The following is a 14,975-nucleotide window of genomic DNA, read 5'->3' on the forward strand; positions in this document are numbered from 1 at the left end:
ATCTTTTTCCAGAGCTCTGCCGGCTCCTTTTGTACTTCATAGCAGACTGTAACCTGGCCAGCCTGTTTTTTTGGCTAACACCTGCAAATGACCTGTTCTGGGGGAATTCCCCCCCACTGGTTCATCATTTGCAACTGTTCGCCAAATTTCACTCAAATTTCTAAACTTCGCTTCTGCCTGTGGGGCTATTTCTGACCACTCGTGGGTCTCAGGGAGCAGTTGACAGATTCCGGGTGGCTCCCGGACTTCCGAGAGAGGTGGGATGCCTGTTTTTCACTGTAGTTTTCAGCAAACTCTAACCTTGCTGTTCTGTTCTTGAGGTTTGTTTGTGCTTTGCATCTTGCTGTAAAGCCTCTGAGGGTATGGTGGTGTAGTCTTTTACTATTTTATTTATTTTACTCTTTGACACATCTGTGCCTAAGTTCTAGAGCATGTTTTTGGTTGGTTTGGCAGTTGAAAAGGAGTTTTCCCAACTGTATTGTACTGGATGACTGAAGTATTCTTCAGTCATCCAGTACAATGGCCTCCCCTGATCCACCAGGATGTTTGCTATTGCTGAGCTCACCAGTGTGTTTTTCCTTCCTAGCAAGGTACCAAACAGTTGAGTTTGACACACCCAGTGTTTTGGCACAGTCTCTGATGGATTTATTCACATTTTTCAGCCTCATGATGACCTGCTTTACTGCCATCGACACTTCTTTGGCCCTCATGTTGAGACCAACAGCAACAGATTCCAAATGCAAATACAACTCCTAGAATCAACTCTAGACCTTTTGTTAGCTTTCTTCTGCATGAACCAGTGACACACAGCTGGCCAAGAAACAGTGGCGTACCCAAATGTCCAATTACTTTTTTCCCCCTAAATTGGGGGGAATATGTATTTCCTGCAATTCCTACATGACTGACCTGATATAGAGCATATTCATTGTTTCACTTCAAATCCATTGTGCTGGAGTACAGAGGCAAAACGACAAAAAATAGTATGACTGTCCAAATACTTACGGACTGCACTGTACATCAGAGTTCTCTCCTGTGATGTTTGCTGCATTATACCTTTATCATATTATGATATTTATCATGTACTGTGGAGGTAAATAACCCATTGGGGGAGAAATCTTAATGTCAGCTGACCTTACGGTGACCAATCATATGCTGTATTAAATACATGTAAAAGGTGATATGTAGCACACGCTGATCTTGGGCCAGTTCCGAGGCTTTGGAAGTGCATCCGAACCTCAGCAGGCTAGTCTGGACATTCTCCACAGGGAGTTTTTGAGCGGCATGGTTTGCTGGGGCTACCGTGGAGCCGTTAAGCTTAGCTGGTGCTGCAATCAATACACAGAGATCACTGGAAAGGAAATTCAGTGGGTCAATCAAGCAAGGCGAAAAAGCTGGTCTGCGGAAAAGACTTGATTTATACCGATCCTGTGAACGACACCGCGTGGCACGAAGCAAAAGCTGTGTTCTCTGACATCCCATTAGAGAAAAAATATCTGCTTGGCATTTCGAAGTCGCTATCTGTCTTTGGGTGTAGGCTGAATGCCACCCTTTCTGACATGTTATAACCCCTTAGATCTCAGATCACTCCACAGCCTTGGAAACCAGGTGTAGAATTACAGCTACAAGGACACTGCTTTCTTCATTTTAATTCCCTCAATTTTATTGTGTGCTTTATTGTGTTTATATTAGTATTAAGTATGAATTAGTAATAAGTGAAGTGTGTCAAGTGTGTGCACTTCATTTTGAATTTCATATGCTTATGTCATGGCTTATGCAGTTACATCAGCTGTTTTCTGCTCTGGTCTGAACATCTGCTGTGGGGCTTGTATTTCCCCTTTGACATTTAAGTATTTTTGTCATAATGGCCTTTTTTTAAAAATCTAAATATACTTTGGACAAAATGCATCAGCAAAGTATATTAAGGTGAAATGCCAATATGTTTCAGTACATTCCCTCTGATAAAGGTTTCAGAGAAGGCAATGCATTTGAACAACATGCCATGCTTTTAGATTGTAGCAGTTGTAATATTAACAAGACGTATTCATTAGTGTTTCAGTAATGAATGGTTCTGAATGTCATTGTGCAGGCGTTTGTGGTGGATGGCATTTTGAATGTCATATAATGAAACCCTGTGAAACGGAAGTGCTACATTTTTGTTGAATTTAGACATGGAAAGACAATTTGTTCCTTTCAAGACTAACATTCTATAAATAATGTGGTGTAGTTTTCCCTCTTATTTTTCAACAGGGCTACTTTAATAAGCTGTATCTTTCTCTGTAAGAAAAGCACTGAATTTCTTCAGTAAATTGCTCGCTGTGTTGCCGGGCTGTGTGCTTGAAATGATGCTCAGTAAACCTTGATAATTTATTTGAGAACATAGAAACTGTAACTCTTGTAATAAGGATGCTACCATGTGCTTATAATAGCATGACAAAACGTATCTCTCTTGTGTATGAAACCTTCCCTTCTTAGTTTAGTGTTCGTTTTCTGATCTTTGATATTTTTATTCTCCTGCTCCCTTGTCCTCCCTCCATTATCCAGTATGATATGATGAATCAGCTGCTGCTTGACTGGAGCTTGACCAACACTTGCAAAACAATGTATTATTTTTCCTTGTATGTAGATCCAGTATCTTGGCTTTCTTTCTTTCAGTTTTTGTGAAAATGGAAGGCTTTTCTGAATATATACTTGATACTTTCAACAACACATTTGACTTGACATTTCATGACATTACACACATTTTTTGTGACGTAGTAACTTGGAATGTACAATGTACTTTGAAATTTGATCTTAGTGGCATATATCTGAGTATAACCAACAATGTATTATTAACCCCTTAAATATCACCCCTTTTCTTAACACAAGCTTGAAAATGACATACCCAGAATGCCTACTGTTCTTGAACCCCTTTGACTACAGGAATAATCCTGGTGTCTTCTAAAAGATAACCCTTTAGAGTCAGAATTTCTTTAAGTATTACTAAATCAAAGTTAGAGAAGCTCAAGCATGAAAGCCTAACAAATACACACCGTTGGAAACATAATGGTATTAGCTAAAATGCTTCTTAGCCGTTACTGCAATACCTTACCATACCGAACCGGTTCTAGGTTCAGCTGAAGTTATACTGCATTTTTTGCTCACAGACGTGGATCACTCATTTACTGTGCAATAGGATTGCCAATACTAGTCAGAGAAGTTTGTACATGGGCTCTTCTTGTTCCAGAGAGCCGATACAAAATGTAGGTACTTTTGTAGAAGTATGCAGTGGCAAAACGGATGATAATTCATCCAGAGATATTCTAAGTAAACAATGGACATTCTATCAACGTTTCTCCTTGGTAGCACATTTTGCTGGACCCTTGCCGTGAAAAGGACACTGACCTTATTTTGTGTAGTATATGGATTTCCAAAATGCAGAGAAGGCGAGGTCCCTTCATGCTTGTTTTGCCACACACGTTACAAAATAGGGAACTGTTGTCTCTAAAGCAATGGAACTTTAAAAACGCTTTCAAACGGTATATCCTGTTACCATAGTGATCGAAAATTGCACTGTTAAAAACGGAATGAATGCAAAAATACTGAGACTTAAGGGGTTAACCAAAAACGACAACATGTTAGCATGTCCTGTATTGAAAAAAACTATTTGGTGTGCTTCCATATTCTAATATCCATGTATTATTCAGTGTTTGTTTCTATGCATGCCAATATATTTTTATTACAGGGAAAAATTATGTAAAGAATAAAGGGAAGAATTGATTCATTTATTTATTCTGACTGAGTAGTTTTCATTAAAATGCCTCAATCTATTGCAAGAGGCATAGCTCTGTAGGACTGTACTGTAAAGCAGGGTCTATCGGCAGGGAAAGGCCAGGGTTGTCCACTTTTTTTTGCATTGAGCTAGCTGAGTGGTGGCACAGAGGATAGGAATAAGGTGGCTAGCTTGCAGGCATTCTTTTCATACCTTGGAGAAAGCCTGCACCTCAGGGTTTGGTCCAGTACAGAAAAGGTCATGTTACTATGGAAAAGGTGGAACATATTTAACTCACCCTGGAGCTATACTTGCAGTTCATCTTTGTGGTCATGCTGTATATCACCAGACAGACCCCCTAAAAACAATATTTCCAGTGCATTCCACTGATTGTGAAAGAGTGCCTGCAAGGCTCCTTAAACCACATTTTCACTGACCCTCGGCTGTGTGTGTGCTGTTCTGACACAACCCACTGCAACAGTCCTGCATTCCACTGATATCTCACCTGCTGTTGACCACAGAATGATGAACACCTTTATCATCTATCAACTTGGTTGTTCTCTGTTTTTTAGTTCCCTGCTGAAAAAAAACAGCTCAAGCTAGGTTTTGAAACCACTGGTAGCTGGTTGACCAGTTAGTCCAGCTCCATACTCAATATGGTTTTACCAGCTCAAGCTATGACTTGAAACAGCTGGCAGCTGGTATTTCAAGCTGATCATTGCTGGATTTTACACCAGGGTTTAGCTTCTTTAGTGTCACTTACAGCTACCATGTTCTCATTTGTACATCGGCAAATGAGTGGACAAGAGAAACCTGCATTTCTTCACTGCCTGTGGGATGAAGTTTATTTTCTGGGGAGGGCTATTGATAATATCTAAAGAAGCCTCGACCATGTGGATCAGAGTAGGCTTTGATGAAGATGTTTTGGGGCTATTTTGAAATTTTACTGGCTAACTTAGTTCTGCTTGGGGTTCTTATTGTTGCTTTGGGTCTGTAGAAAAGCCTTCAGTGTACACCTCAGGAATAGCTAGCTGACTTACAGCCATGGAGACTCAGTGAAAAGACAGCTTTAGAAATGACCTTCTGACTTACATCCTGTAGAGCTTACTGTAATCATCACATTACTTTATGGATATTAAATGATAAAATGCAGAAATGAAAGTGACTGAACCAATTCCATATTTTGCTCCTCCTACCATTGCTCTCTTTCTCTCTCTTGATCCCCCCTCCTCTCTCTCTCTCTCTCTCTCTCTCTCTCTCTCTTCCCCACTGATTGCAGACCAGCATTCTTTGAATCTTGACTGTGACTTTTATTAACACTTAAGTGCAAGAATGTGCCTGGAGCATTTAATTGGCATCGCCGAAGGCCAGTATTTCCCTTGTTCTGTTCTGTTGGAAAAAGGGCAGTATAATCAACCCCCTCCAGTGGATTGTCATATGAGATTCAAAGATTTGTGCTATTGGTCATTAAGAGGTCTGTTTGTAGCACACTGTTGTACTGCCTACACAGCACCACCCAGGCACAATAAAGTCAGCAATGTGGCCTCTTTTGGTTTCAGCACAGAGCCTCACAGTTTGCTGGTGCCGGTCTCCGGCAGCTATAGGGGACACAGGAGGTGAAAGGCCATCTTCAATGCGGAGGGGTTGATGGATTCCTCGAGGGGGAGTTGACGCCCCATCTCTCTACTGTTCAGGGTCTTGCTGCGATTGATCTCCTGCCCTGTGCGCCTCACATACCCCTCCCCCACCTCCTCCAAAGCAGTCTTCTAGTGTCCCCTGCTGGCAGGCCTTCAGCTCTATCGGAGGTGAAGGAGGTGCTCCAGACAGTAGGAGGCGTGGGCGAGTGGAGAACAGCTTCAGTGATTGCTGCCTCTTCGTAGTGCTGCTTCCTCACAAGGGGTCGGGGATGGAGGCGATGATCAGAATGGCACAGCCTCCATCTCTCTTTGTGAGCACATCCAAGATTTCCAGCTCTCATTTTAGCCTAAAAAACATATACACGATGGAACCCAGGCCTGTGTAGACTTTGTAAATAGTAATTAGAGTGAGACATTGCTGTAGGCTGATTCAGGACTATGTTGTGTGGCATGGCTGGTGTCATTGTGTCAGGCTGCAGCATTAGCATTGACTTTCAATGGCACAAAAAGGAATTTAGCCCCTAGTCTTAGATTCGCTCTCACTTGTCATTGTAAATTTCACTCAAAGTTAAATTGGTGCAGTACGTCGAATAATACTCTCAATTACACACCCCGGCTGGTTGGTTGACAGAATGCTTGTGACAGCGTTGAGTGTTTCCAAAGACTGTGTTGTGAAGACGGTTCTCACTTCTATGTGCTGTCTGATCATTTTAGAACATGAGAAGGCTTTTGTCATATTGTACAGTAAGTTTCATGGATTTCTGAAAGACATCAACTGAGAGAGCTAGGCATGTTTAACAGCTGTGAAAACAGCGTAGCCTCCGTACTTTCCAGGGTTGGACACTCCAATGATGGTCTGAGTTTTCCATTTGGGGACAGTGTGACCTGTGGGCAGCTGCTTCTTCTCTCCTGACCCCTGTGAACTCTGGCCAGCTGGGCCCGAGGTGTGCGAATAGCGCAGGGTGTGTTGCACGCACCGGTGGCCTCTACACTCTGTTCCAGAATGCTTGGAATGTTTTACGTTTAGCCCTAGGAAAGATACAAGATGTTTGCTTTCCATTACCCAGAATCCCACACACCCATCTGGCCTTTTTCGATAACCATACTGTATGGCTTTGTGATAACCAGTTGATAAGGTTTGTTGACGATTGTGGTTTGGTGCTGGTTTGGTCCTTTCAGATCTGGACATGGGCAGGAGTTGATGATTGAAGCCTTTTCCAACATTTCAGACTGCTTTTGAGAGTGTGCATGGGTTAATCTGCTCCCTCTAGTGGATTAAATTCGACAGCACAGCACTGTAATACAATCCGTGCCGTGAAGTGTAATATCAAATAATGTAGTGTCAAATAAATGCTGTGAACAATAAATACCACGGTGTAAGAGCAATGATAACAGACGTGTCTGATTGGAATAAGTCTGACCAGCCCCCCCAACACACACACACACACACACACCCACAGAAGTGCATACACACATACACACACACACACACACACACTCAGTTGACAACTTGTCAGGTGTATCATACTGTAGTATGTTTTTCTCTGAATGTTGACATCCTAAATTATTCTGCTCACTCTGCTGGAGTTTATTGTGAATATGGGAAGTTCGTTTTTGACTCTAGCGTTCCCTTGTTATAGTGCTTTTGTATAGATTATATTTTTCAAATTGAATAAATTGTGAGATAAAATGAATAATTCATGTCTTGGGAAAAAGACAGGCACACTTATGCATCTTTATTTTGTAAATCTGGTCTTCATTTTGATTATTTTTACATGGGTGTGGATAAGACTAGACACATACCACTGGCCAAATATTTCATCATCTTTCATAGTTTCATTATTTATAGTTCGTTTTTTTCCACGGCAATACAGCTCTGCACAGCTTGCCTCTCAGAGCACATTCCAGCCTTATCTTTTACTTAACCCACTGAAATGTAATAATAGAATAAAAAATAATTTGTAATGAACTGAAAGTAGCAGCCTATTCCAGCACACTGGCAATACGTGCCCAGTTCAGTAGCACTTTATTGGTGGCAGTGGCAATCTAATTACAAGACACCTTCTTCTGAAATCACATACCAGGGAAATCATGGAGACGTGCAGGAGATGAGCTCAGGTGGAAATTGTGGAAATGGTCACGCCCTGAATCCCAACTAGAACCTTGTTTCTTGCAATCCGGAGTGTATTGAATTTTGTCAGTGGGGCCTCTGTTGTTGCCATGTTGATGCCCTGAGGCAAGGGGGGTGGGGGGTGTAAATGCCAGGGCTTGCCCTTGACAACACCACAGTGCCTCATTGTCCACGTCCTGGCTGAGGGCCAGCTTAGCCTGTGCCTCTTGCCTGTAGGACACGGAGGCTAGCTACTGACACAGGGATTGGCCTGCCAAGGGCCTTTATTGCTGAGATCAAGGGTAATGCCCCTCTCCGGGGACACGCGATGGCACATCCACAGTGGCTCCACCGTGCGTCAGCAGGGAAACGCATGAGCGTGAACACAGCCTGCAATGCAGACAGTCGCACCCAGGGGTCAGCACTGAGTACGGCTCCTGGGCTCCCCAGCTGGTTCTAGTACCCCTTTGAACTGGTGTCTCTCGTCTGCAATACTCGCTGTCTCCACATGGTGTCAGTATTTAAAGGGAGTGTGTTTGATGTTGGACGCGATGCACAATTCCACAACCCTGATTGGTGCCATTGGAAAATGTGCTTCATGTTTTGGTTTTCAATTTTTCCAAATGCATGGTCGGTTTAGAATGTATTACAGGGCTACCAAAATGTGGGTTTGATTAAAGATTGGATATGGTTGCAGTACAGTAGCTGTTTAATGTGACATCACTTTAATAACTTGAGAGCATTTTTACTGTAATAGTTTATTATTGTGAAGGACTGTGCATTCTCAGTTCATCAGACGGAATAGGCCCCAGGGATGAAGAAACAAAACCACAGGTAGTGCACGCTGTAACATCCCTACCGTAATAGCCTTAATATCAAGAAGGTGCATTAAACTGCCCATGCAACAACACGATGCAGCAAAGCGAGTGGAATTTCACCTGAATTTCCCTCATATATTACAACAGCTGTGAGAAAGGTATGTCAGAAATAAATTGAGAGCTCACTGTATATCTATCAATCAGCGAATTGCGAGTTTACTGCCAGTCAGTCACCTGGTAAATTGAGAGTGCACTGTTAGCGAGGGGGGCTGGATGGGGCCTGCTGAACAGGCAGGGAATACAGCATCCTCCTCTGCTGTCTGTACAAATAGATAGAGGACAGTGCTCTGTTCTTTCTGTTGAATAGTACCTGATATGTGCGATTTTCATTGTCTTCAGGCTGTACCCACATTGTGTATTTCCCATGTGCGAGAGATAAGAGCTCATTTGAAGTTCTTCCTGTTGATGAAACTCAGGTATTATTTGAAGAAGCAGCTGAGACAGCAGACCGTGTATGAATTATCATGTGAGCAGTGGGTGGTAATTAATTGGTGGGTCTGATCAATAGCCTGCTAGGTGAAGTCAGGGTGCTGGCAGCTCTGCTGCAGCTTTTGGGCTCTCTCTCACACGGCGAAGCGTTGTGAGCTTTATTTGATCCGCATGATGTACGCCTCTGCAACAGGCTTTCAGTCTGGGAAGCAGACCTGGGTCAAATACGTAATTGTTTTGGATTCAAATACTTTTCTAGGCTTTACTGAGCTTACCTCACTGCAAAAAGTAACTGCTTTAAGTTAAGTATTTTTGCCTTGTAATAAGACTCGTGTTCTATTTTTTTTCAAGTTGAAAGTATTAGCTTGTTTTAGCTTGTTTGCTTGACAAGTGAAGTTTTCTCATTCCATTGGCAAATCTTGAAATGAGTCAAACTTTCTCACCCCATTGGCAATATTTTTGTCCTCTTTAGCTAGAAAGTAAAATAAATAAGATTGTCTCAATATAAGACTAAAATACTTTTTTATTATTTGTTTTTTGCAGCGCTGGTCTATTTCAACCTATTAAATATTCAAATCCCGATTTCTGGTCTTCTTGGTTGGCTGGATTGCACCAGGCAAGATCAATCGAGCACAGAAAAAGTATTTGAATCCCGAGCAATGACGTATGTGAGCCAGGTCTGCTGTGGAGTGAGAGCCGGGCGGCTAGCTGTAAGGTCACTTTGAAAAGACAGCTCAGGGGAAATAAACAGAGAAGGATGTCCTGTCTGAAAGGGCCCACGCATTGGCTTCAGACACAGGAGCAGTGACTAAGCGGCGTGTCCCTGTGTTTGTTAAATTGGAAATTCAGGGGCGGGAGGCAGTGGGGCTCTGATGTGAGAGCCAAATTTGCAGTAGCTCATTAGCTCTGGACTGTCCAAGCTTTGTTCTGCTCGGGGATTTACTGTGAACTCATTAAAATATTAATTAATATTACTCATTAAAACCAATGTGTTTGCTGAAAAATACGTTCAAATACACTAGAGCACACACAGTAATAGACTACTCATCGGAGGCAGCAATTTGCCTCTGTCTGAATCTCGTTCAAATGAATCCTCAAGTTGTTGAAACAGTGAAGTTGTGGCATTAAATGTTGTGCCACTGAGAATTATCACATCATTTATGTGCAAGCAGTGAGTTATAGAAACAAACAAATCAAGTTTGATTGGTTTTCCCACTTTGCATTGTTTTGAAAAAGTTCCTATTTGAAAGCCTGGTTGTTTATCACACCTTGGGTGTTATTGGGGTCACCAGTCCCTCATACTGTAATAGCGTGCTTGCTAAGATCTGCTGGGGGAAGCCTGGAGCCTAGTGGTTAAAGTACATGACTGGGCCCCGCAAGGTTGGTTCAATCCTTCGATCCCCAGTGTAGTCACGCACAGCTGTTGGGCCCTGCATTGCTCTCGGGTGGATTTTCCCCTGCTTAGCCTAATCAAGTGAAAGTCGCTTTGGATAAAAGTTTCAGGTAAATAACCTGTAATGTAATGTATTCAAAAACAATCATTACCTGGGCCAATAATCATCCTGGAGGTTGAGCACCAAGCTATTCCTCTTTATAGTAGTGCATCTGATGCTACTTCTTTGTACATGTGCTGTGCTGTGTTTATTATTACACTGTGTTCTGTATGATATGTTCTGTATTCTGTGTTTATTGCCTCCACAGTTGCTTTGATGTTTGCATGAATATTTTAGTGCTCACCAAAAGGTTTTGGCCTCTTTTATGAAACATTTTAACAGCTTGAGCCTAATTCATTTCCCAAAAAAGCAAAACAAAAACATTTAGTCAAAACACTTGTTGCTTTTAATTAACTGGAATAGAAATGGAAAGTGTTTTCAATGTAATGTGTGATAGCAGAGATATTATTAGGGTGTGACTAAAATGTATGTAAATGTATGTTTAATGAATTAAACTCAGAAGTGTAAAGTATACAAGGAAAAATACACTGCGTATTACTTTATGGTGAATGCAGGAGTGGTGAATGGCAGTTTTCCTCTGTAAAGCAGCAGTGTTCATTCCTGATCCTGTGGATCCACCCTACCGAGGGTTTAAAAGGCAGCCGATTGAAGCAAAGATCAACAGGGGCTCCGCATTTCACTATTCATATTAAATATTCATATTAAAGGCACAGTTTACTTTTACAGTTTTCGGTATTTTTCAGTTTTAGTTGTTTTTGATTGCCCCAGACAGTTTTTGTGTTCAATAAAGGACATTTTATAGTATATTTAGTGGCGACCTACTGCGTTTACAGTGGCCGTGTGTTTATAATGCCTACTCAGACCATTACATTTCTTTATTGGGTTCCAGAAGGGCTTCGGGGCTGTGTTGGAAATGGGCTTTTTCGCCAAGGCGTGACGGCGTTGACAGTGAGTGGACGCTCTGGCCTCAGGCACATCCCTATGGAGGCTGGCGTCAGGGAGCCAGGGCCGGGTCTGGAGGCTTCAGTGAACACCGCTCGTCAGGAGCCGTATCGTGTTACACAAGCGTATTTATACACCCTGTCTCCACGGCACTCTGCTCGGAGAGCTCTGCCATCAGCTGGTGCCCCCTTCAGCTAGGTTTCTGAAGAGAAGGTCCTAGAAGGTGTAACGTCGTATGCGGCCTTCGATGTCATCACGTGGCCATCGCTGTGACTGATGGTCTCTGGGGTCCAAGACGATCACGGGGGTCGTCGGAAATATTACCTCAATGCTCGTGGCGTACTTGTGTATGTGTGCTCATAAGCTTAGCACATTGCCCGTGTGTTCGTACGTGAGTGCATGCATTGAAAACTTGCGTGGGTGATATTTCACTCATGCACCTGTTCCGGGTTGGGGAAGGGAAGGCTGGGAACCAACAGCGAAGTGCTAAAACTGATATGGTGACACATCTACACATGCGCTGACAAACACACACGCACTCTCACAGGTAGGCATGATCTTATGCATGGACACACACACATAGATACTAAGTGGCATATGCATTCAGTGGACAGGAAAGTAAACAGATAGATTAATTACATGTGTGTGGTTGAGCTGAAGTCTCCCTGGACCTGCTTCAGGGACACAAGTGTGAGATAGTTGCAGCCTAATATAAGACTTTTTCTACTGGGCGTGGCTCTAGCCAAGTGGAATGTTTAAAGGGATAGTTCATTTTCTTTTTTTATTTCACTTTTCATGAAAAAAAAAGTCAGTTTTATGTTTTCAGTTGTCCCAGGCAGTTTTTGCGTGAAATTAAGGATATTTTAGATAGTTTAAAAAAGGTCTGGCTATAATGATTGATAGGGGCTGTCAGGGATCAGAACACTGGACCCAAGAGTGTGACCACAGAAGTTAACGTTAAAGTCTTTATTAACTTCAGGATAAATCAGACAGGCAGGGGTCAATATCCAGCAAACAATAGTGACAGAGATCAGACAGTTCGAGAACGAGAGTCCAGGCAAAGGGTCGGTACACAAGCAAACGGGTTCAGCAGGGATAATCCAATACAATGAAGAACACAGAACCTGACGGGCTTTTGCAAGTGTGGGGTTCAAAGCAAGAAAATCTGCTTGAAGTATAGTATTGTTATTTTTCAAGGGCTGTGCATATTTACTAGTTAATTTGATTTCATACTGTTAATCATATTATTATATAAACAAAAACAAAAAGACGAATTAAGCTGTACCGAGCCACTTGAATAATGTTAGCCAATGACGACCTTTTCACAGAAAACAAAAGGGGAAACAGGTTGGCCAAAGAAGGCTAGAACCGGGGACAGGAATATACAAACTAGCAATGAGTTACAAACAGAGGCAGGTTACAAAGGCAACAAAGGAACAACAGGAACAGGTGAGACCAGACAGGAAGGAAATACAAATATGGAGTGGGAGGCCGAGACACATAATAGGGAGAGAACAGGTGAAAGGAATGAATGGCAGAACAGACTAACAGGACTACGGAAAGTGACAATTGGAAAAAGGCATGGACCTGGCACCCAAAGCACAGCTACTGACATTTTTTGTCATTGTTTTTTGAGGAATTCCTTTTGAATCATTAACAGATAATTGTTCAATGTAGTCAGCTGCAGTTTTGAAAAATTACAGAATGAATACACCGAGTATATAACATACTGTATTCTTTTTCTCTTGCCTAACATCAAAGGCAGGCAGACTAAAATGTACACAACATTTGCTTTTATTTAAAGGAGTAACATGGTGGTAACGGTTGGTCACATTTTCTAGGTTTTTATATGCACTGGAAGGCATTGCAGAAGCACAATGAAAGTATTAAATATGTTGGCAAGCGTTAAGCAAGCGTTTTAAATGTATCATCCTATTCTCAACTGGTTGAGAATGTTCTCCACTCCACATATCCCTCCCCTATAACTTGTGACCCATAGTTTGCGACACTGGCCTACAGGCAAGACATATACATATATATTTGTTTTTTATTTTACTTAAATTAGAGTGCCTTTTTAAAAATAATTTATTTCCGATTTTTCCCTTTTTGGTAGCCAATTGTACCCCATCTAATCCAATTAGAGTTAGTGTTAGATACACCGCCTCCTTCAAGCCGTCTCGTCTCATGCTCGTTACTGTGATTCAGAGGCGCCCAAGGTGCTTTTTGTGTACCGATCAGCTAACCCTGCCAAGTCCCTCCCTCTGGAGCAGCGAGCCAATTATGCCGCTCCACGAGAGCCGGTTACATCGACCTTTGCACAAGAATATGCAACTGCAATGAACTGCAACCGCAAGTCTGCTGCATCTTAGCCTGTTGCACCACCGTGGCTCCCTAATTTAGCTGGATAGCTATTGTTAGCTAGCTAGTTTGCTTTCATAAGGTGAAGTTATCGATAACGTTAGGTATCTAGTTTGCTTTCATAAGAACGTTATAGTTGTGCTTTTATCTTCACTTGTCTGGCAAGCCAGAACAAATTATTATCGGATAAGTCAGTCGTCCTTACCTTAGCTATCGGAAGTTGATAGCACGGTCTGTCAATCACAGTTGTCATTACCACGCCCAGACAGTTTGGGAAATTTAGACTTTGAAAAAAAGTTTTAAAAGACATTTTAATGGCTGAATAATAAAAAAACCCAATTTGTTTTATTGTTACCTAAAGACAAATGGCAAGTGTCATATTCAACCACCAAACTCCTTTAACATACTTGGTGACACATTAAAGGCAGAACCCTCACTCGAGGTAGAATAAACCAAAAAGAATAAAAAATTACAGTAGAGAATAATTATTAACCTGCATTAGTTGGAACGTACAATCGTAATTAATGAGATTTACATGTCAATGCTATAAGTTAAAAAAAAACATGCTCCTTTTTGGGGGTTAACCATGTAACCTATTGATTGTTAGCTCAGTTTTTAACTACAATTACAATTGAATAATTCATTTAAATATGCATTGGGATAAAATAACAATATGACAATTTCCTTCTATTTGCACTTAGTGCTTGCACACAATAAATACTGGAATATTTGGGGGAGGCTTTGAAGGCACCTTGGAATTCAACATCAGAATTAATGGTAATATTGAGGTGTAATTGCACAAAGCACAAAAGCAGTGATTGGATGATGTAGATATAGGTGCGCCTTTCTACTGGTGGCATTTGCAGACAACACAGGGTAACAGCTGTGGTCCTGTCCTTTGTCCTCTGCCTGCTATTGGCACGTTCATTGTCAGTCTCATCGAATGCAGTACAGAATCAATTACAAACGGATAAGCTTTGCCCGATGTACAAAGAAGCCCTGGCTTTTGTCAGACCTCAGCTACATCCCTTCGGAAAGTTGGCCCGCTACTCACTGTTGTATCGACCTTTTGCTTCCTACGCATCGCTGTATTTCCTGTATTTCACACAACAATCACTCACACACACACAGACATACACACACACACACACGCACGCACACACACACACACAACACCCATCCTGTCTGTTTCCTCTGTTGATAATTGTGATAAAGTGGAGTTGTTGTCATTCTTTTCCTCAAAGCAGAATGTTTCCATTTTCCTCCAAGAGCAGTACAGGGTCTGGATTTGCGTGTTATTCCGACTGTTTCTATAGGAGATATTTGGGCAGCGCTTCCTTCCAGGAAGACGCAGTAGCTGACCTTATGTCATGGCCTCTGTGACCAGTGGACATGTGCATAGACATAGGATTACGTGAC

The 14,975-nt window shown here is 42.0% G+C and overlaps 1 protein-coding gene across 4 annotated transcripts in view; it reads left to right on the forward strand.

The window, feature by feature from the left end:
- Nucleotides 1-14,975, forward strand: part of LOC133122821 (plectin-like) — a 190,058-nt gene that overhangs the window by 15,868 nt on the left and 159,215 nt on the right. The window lies entirely within an intron of this gene.

This window comes from Conger conger, chromosome 1, assembly GCF_963514075.1.
Source record: "Conger conger chromosome 1, fConCon1.1, whole genome shotgun sequence".
Taxonomy (NCBI): domain Eukaryota; kingdom Metazoa; phylum Chordata; class Actinopteri; order Anguilliformes; family Congridae; genus Conger; species Conger conger.